The sequence below is a fragment of the Penaeus monodon genome, chromosome 38 (genome assembly GCF_015228065.2).
Source record: "Penaeus monodon isolate SGIC_2016 chromosome 38, NSTDA_Pmon_1, whole genome shotgun sequence".
In the NCBI taxonomy this organism is placed as follows: Eukaryota; Metazoa; Arthropoda; class Malacostraca; order Decapoda; family Penaeidae; genus Penaeus; species Penaeus monodon.
The window spans coordinates 3,478,790-3,485,313 of record NC_051423.1 but is presented as its reverse complement, the minus strand read 5'-3'; the positions used below and the strand labels follow the sequence as shown (position 1 = coordinate 3,485,313).

The 6,524-nt window shown below is 33.6% G+C and overlaps 1 pseudogene; it reads right to left on the bottom strand.

Annotated features, from left to right (window-relative positions):
- Window positions 1-1,271: 1,271 nt before the first annotated feature.
- Window positions 1,272-4,402, bottom strand: LOC119596636 (annotated as a pseudogene).
- Between the last annotated feature and the right edge of the window lie 2,122 nt (window positions 4,403-6,524).

Here is a 6,524-nt window from a genome sequence, read left to right as displayed (position 1 = left end):
AAATATATTGATAAGTAGTGCAATTAAACTCAAACATTTTATTGCGTTATTTTGGTTCACTGTAATTACTTATTTCATCACTTTATTGTTTCATTTAGTTTAAATACCGATAAAGATTGGCGTTCCAACCCTTCTGATCCCCGTAAAGTTAAATGATGCGATATATCTGATTCGTTTAAATCTCGGACATGTTGCGAACGGTTCTGAGTTCATTTAGGAAAGGTTGAGTTTCAGTTAGAAAAGCAGTTAACCTAAATACAAAAATAAATAAATAAATAAGTAAAAAAAGTATTTTTCTTTTACAGGAAATCCAAATTTCGGCTCAGACACAGGAGACCCGAGGTTTACGCTTCCACAGCAGAATCTTCAGATACTATTTTCCTTTTAACGAGTATGTGTGTCTTTTGTTAGATCTATCTTTATTCTGTATATGAATACATACATGGGTGTGTGTTTGTGTGTGCGCGCGCGCATATACTTATGTGCATTTATATTTGGTATTATCCATTTCTTACATGTACGTACAGTAAACAGATATAAACACGCATGTGTGTATACTCTGTACATATATACAGTATATGTAAATGTGAGTACACACACACACACTTATTCCTTCATCTCTTCGTTTAATTGTTCTGCTGTTCAGTAATCTCTGTTACACTTAACGAAATTACATTTGCTTTATGATGTGCGCGATGGTGTATATATGTGCGTGTGTGTGTATACATATATAAACAATATAAATTGTTCATTTTTTCATGTGCTGCGTATATTTTTTTTAATATATATTGTACATGCAGGTATAATTATTTTTCTTGTCACATCTTTCGTGACAAACTATCATTTGCCAGCAGGCTGCTCAAATAACCGTATGTACACGGCAGGAGTCTGTGCGTCGATTGCACAGTGCTTTGGAAAATATATTTGCGTAAAAATAGTATTAGACTTATCTTATAGTAAACATATGTCTGTATACGTATGTAAGTAAAACATATATATATTTTATATTTTATATATATATATATATATATATATATATATAATATATATATATATACATATAATATATATTATATAATATATATATAAAATATATATTATATAATATATATCTATATATATATATATATATATATATACATATATATATATATATCGTGAGTAAATAATGAAGTATTAAGCAGAGAGTTTCTTTGCAGACTCAGGTTAGTTGAAATAAATCCTAAACTGCATAATTTGAAGTTTTATTAATAATATATGTGTACAAGATGAATTCGTTATTAGATATATTTATGCTGTTTTTACTGGATGAGATGATATAGATTAAATAAAATAGCTGCGATGCTTGGCTTATTGTGGGTACCCGTAGGACGGCCTTGGTGGGGCGTACGCAGGAGCCTCTTGGGACTCCTCGGACTCCGGGAACTGAGCCTCGCCCTCGTTCGTTTGAGATTTGCGAAGTTCTGGCTTCGCCCGGGCCTTTCATTGTGTCACTGTCAGCTTTTTATGGCTGTCTCGTTTGGTTCTCTGACACTCGGTGCTTACAGTGGCGGTGGGACTGCTGCACCGTGTAAGAGCCTCGAGTCTCATCCTCGTCACGGGACTCTCCGTGGGCAAAGTCCACGCCCGAGTATCCGTCCTTCACGCCATACTGGAACTCGTACTTCGGGGGAGCAGATTCCTCGCCTGAGTCTTTTACCATAGATTGAAATCCATTTGTAAGTGATTCGTAATCATTATTTGATTTAAAGGAAAGGGAAATAATAATCTGGAAATATACGAAGTATACGTTAACTTTTAATGCAAGCTTTGGTGTTATTCATAAAAATCATTATTCCATTTTGATATGCAATATGAAAAATAAATAACATGGTACTATTTCCAAGTCTGCTTTGGGTAAATTTGGGACACTGGCCTTAGGACGCGGTGAGAAGGAACTGCGTTAGTTTAGGAAAGATTTGCTATGGGTAAGGAAGGTTTTACTCTAAAAGGAACGCTGTCCTTTTATTTTCCGTGAAGACCAAAGTGAACCCAAAGGAAATAGCGACAAAGAGGCGCCTTTAAAGCATTGGATACCACGAGATCTGCAGGTTTATTTTGTCACAACATTTTATTTATTGTGTAAAATGTTTGCTTTGTGTAAATATATATATATGAGTATGTGTGTGTGATGTATATATGTATATATGCATGTATAGACGATTAAGGGCGCGCGCATGTGTGTGCGTGTATATTTATATTTCATATTACATATACATCTGTGAATACGCACATGCAAATACATATGCACAAATGCATAGATGTGTGTGTGTATTAAATATATATATGTGGTGTGTATTTTATATAACTATTCATGCGACTCTGTTTGTATGTACCTTTATTCATAGAAAGAAACAGACTGTACGTAAAGATATGGATATACACACAATACTCATGTGTCTGTGTCTGCTAGCCTGTCACTAGATGTGTATGTGTCTATGTTTTAAATACATCATATGCATATATTCTATTTGATACTTTATATAACTGCTTGCACTGTCATTCATTTCCCCGGCCCAGAAACGGTTCTCAGCCGCTGGTTTGTGGGTCGCCGTGTCTCATGTGGACACGTACGTAGAAAAGATAATAACAATATCTTTAACACCGGTTTGGATCTTTCACTGATTCATTTTGCAATTGCTTTTTTGGAAGCATAAATTTTTTTTAAACCCCTTTGGGAAAAACAAACAAGGTTTTTGTTTGCCTTTTATCAAAATTTGTTTTTTTTTTTTTTGGGGAAATTCTGTTTTTTTAAATTTTAAAGGATTTAAAAAAATTTATTTCTTTTTTTAAATTTTTTTGGGTTAATTTTTTAAAAAGAATATATATTGTTTTTTGTGGGGTTTTGGGGGAAATAAAAATTTTACTTTTTCATAGATTTAATAGGAAATTAGGAACCCAAATAATATTAAAATTTTAAACATAACTGCATTTTCTTACACTTTCCCGAGCCCAAGTATGGAACAAATCAAATAAGGGAAAAAATTTTATAAAAAATTTGAATACATTCCCCGGGGTTAATTTTTTATAATGTTTATTCAAAAACTTTTTTGTTTCTAATTTTTGGAAAAAAATTTTTTTTCTAATCGGTTTAAAAATATAATTTTTATACGTTTAGAAGATTTTTAAAAGAATTTTTTTTAAAAAGAAACAAAAAATTCTGGAGCAATTTTACCAAGGGCCTGGGGGGGGTAACGGCCCCCGGGCTTTTGGGAAAAACCCTCCCCCCTTTTTGTACCCCAAAAGGGCCCCGGGAAACAACCCCCCCTTCAGGGGGTGGGGTGAGTTTTTAAATATTATTTTAAAGGGATTTAAATAAAGGAATATGTTTAAAAAAATTTTTAGGGGGGGACGATCCCACTTTTTTTACGGGTGTAAAATTTTAAAAAAATTTTTTTTTTTTCTGTTAATGGAATGACTTTGAAAAAAAAAAAATATTTAATTAAAAAAAAAAAAACAAAAAAAAAAAAAATATTTTTAAAAATATAAAAATCCCTTTGGGGGAAGCAAAACCCAACAAAAAAGATTGCAAAAGGGGGGTATAAAAAAATACAAAATAGATAACAAAGGGAAATTCAAAAATTCCCCGTTTTTTTTTTTTTCTTTTAAAACCCCCAAAAAAATTTTGGGGAAAATTTCCCCCAAAACCCCAACCCAAAATTTTTGGGGGGGACGCCAAAATTAAAATTAAAAAGGCCATACAAAAATTTTTTTAAAAAGGGCCCCGTTAAAAAAAAAGGGGGGGAAACCCAAAATATTTCCCATGGAAAAATACTTTAGATTCCAAAAACCCAAAAATATATATCCCAAAAAATTTTTCTCGATCTTCCCATTCAGAGTTTTCCCTGTGTATAATATGATTTTTTTAAGGACAACATAGTTTTTGGGGTTTCTAATTTTTCACAAAAGGGGGGCTCATAAGTTTAAAAAAAAAAAAATCAAAAAAGGCCCCTTTTTTTTTAAAAACCCGCCAAGGCAGGCGGGGACCCCCAAGACAGTCTTTTTAAAATTAAAATTTTTTTTTTTCCAAAGAAAAACAAGGTCCCCTGAAACATTAACGGGGGAAAACTTTTTTTTTTTAATTTTTTTCCAGCACCTTAAAAAACCCCCGGCTTTCCCCTGTTTTTGAAACCCAATTTTTTCAAAGTTTTGTAAAAAATTTCAAAACCCTTTTTTCGTGATTTTTCCAAAACAACCCCTTGGGGGGTTTATTTGAAAAAAAAAAAATTTAAAATAAAAAACCCAAACATAAAATTTTATAAAAACATCGTTGCTTTAAGTAATCCTTTTTCCCTTTTTAAAAAAATTTTTTTAAAAAAGTAATTTTTTTAAAAAATTATGGGTTTACAATTGTGTTTGGCATGCGCAACTCTCACGGGCGTAGGGGTAATTATCCTTACCTTTTTTCCCGAAATTTTCGGCCCATTACACCCCCGGCGAAAAAACCCTTTTCCCAAAATGGGGTGCGGAGGGTTTTCCCGTGATTTGCCCAAAAAATTCGGGGGTTTTTAAAGGAAATCACGCACATTAAATTATTGTTTACTTTTTTATGAAAAATATTTTAAAAATTAAAAACCCCCTTTTCAAATTTTTCAAAATCCGGGAGAGGTGCAAATTTTTTAAAAAAATTCAGGACGGAACAAATTCCCCCAGTTTTTAAGGTAATTAAAATTTAAAAGGGGTTTTGGCCCCTTTGGGGCCCTAGGGGGGTGGTTTAACCATTTTCGGGGGACCCGGCTCCGGGGAAAGACCCTCCCCCCTCGTGAGGGCCCACGACCTCTCCCTCCAGTATACGTCCCCCCCGGGCGGCCTGGGAAGTGAGGGGAAAGGGGTCAACCTCGGGGGACCCGGGAAAGCCACCCCGGGTTCCCCTTCCGCCAAGGGAAAACCTATTTGGGGGGCCCCCTTGGGGGCCCCCGGGGGAAAAAAAGTTTGAAAAAAAGGGGTTTTTTTTTTTTAAAGCCAAAGGGAAAAAAAAATTAAAATTTAAAATTTTTAAACAAAAAGGGTTTTCCGGGACCAAAATATGAGGCCCCTTTTGCCCCAAAAAAAACCCCACTGGCAGGGGGAAAAACTAAAAAATGCCCCAAAAAAAGACTAACCCCCATTCCCAGGCCCCGATCAAAAGCGGGGTTTGCCCTTTAAATTTGGTGGGAGTTTTTTGTTTTTTCCTTGAAATAAAATTAAAATCGACTTTGGAAGACCTGAGGACAGAATTTTCCTAAAAAGAGTGTAAGTCGGGACAAAATTTTTTCCCTCCTGGACCCCACAAGTTGAATTGGGGAAAACCCCCCCCCTTATTTTAACCCCCAAAAATTCCGCGTTTCCCCCTTTTTTAGGGGTTTAGAAAGCAAATTTAAGGCCCAGGCCCAAAACTCATTTTTTGAAACCTGTAAACAAAATTTTAAAATTTTGCGGGTTCTGTTTTTTTTGGAATTACAATTTTTTCCCCAGGTTTTTTTTAAAACCGGGGAAAAATCGCAACCCCCGGTGTTAAAAAAAGTCGGTTTTAAAAAACCCTTTTACGGGGGGTTTTGGAAAAAATTTTTCGAAAGCTTGTTAAAAAAAAATTGTCCAGAAAAAAAAAAAAATTACCCCCCTGGCGCTTAAAATTGGACCTTCTGTCCCGAGGATTTCAAATGTATTTATTCAAAGGGTTTTTATAAAAAAAAACACAGTGTCGGAAATGGGTTTGGGGAGGGGAAATAAGGGGGGGGGGAAAAATTTTTTAAAAAAATTTTTAAATTTTAAATTAAAAATTTATAAAAATTTTTTAAATTTTTTTCAGTTTTTTAAGAACCTTTTAAAACGTCAGCGGGGGTTTTTCAGGGGGAACCCTTTTTAAATATATAAAAGGGCCCCTGGGGCTCTTTGAATTTTTTTAACGCCCCCTTTTTTAAATTTTTTAAAATTTAAATTTTTTAAATTTTAAATTTTTAATATTATTACTTTTAAAAAAATTTTGTTTTTTTAAAATTTAAATAAAATTTAAATTTTAAAAAATCCAAAAATTTTTCCCTTTTGTTTGATTTAAAAAAAAAAAAAAGGGGGGGGGTTATCCGGAATTTAAAAATTCCAAAGCTAAAACCGTATTGTCCCCCTATTTCGCTATTTCCCCTTTTTTTTTTCGCCCCATTTGGGGGCCTTTTAAAGCGGCCACCCAAAACCCCCGGGGGAACCAAAGGGGGGGACGCGGGTTTTTAAAAAAAAAAAGAAAAAAATTTAAACAAAGTTTTAAAAATAAAAAGGAGAAAAACTAAAAAAAAGAACCTGGGGGGGGCAAAAAAAAAAATTTGGAAACATTTCCTTTAATTTTTTTTCCCCTTTCATTTTTCTTGCACCTCAAACAGCCATCCACATTCCCTTTTTTACAAAGCCCATTTTTTAATTCACGGAAAAATTTACAGAAAATTTTTTCGGGTTTTTTTAAGCCACTGGTATTTGCATTTCCTTTTAAAAAATTTTTAAAAAAAAAATTTTTTTTC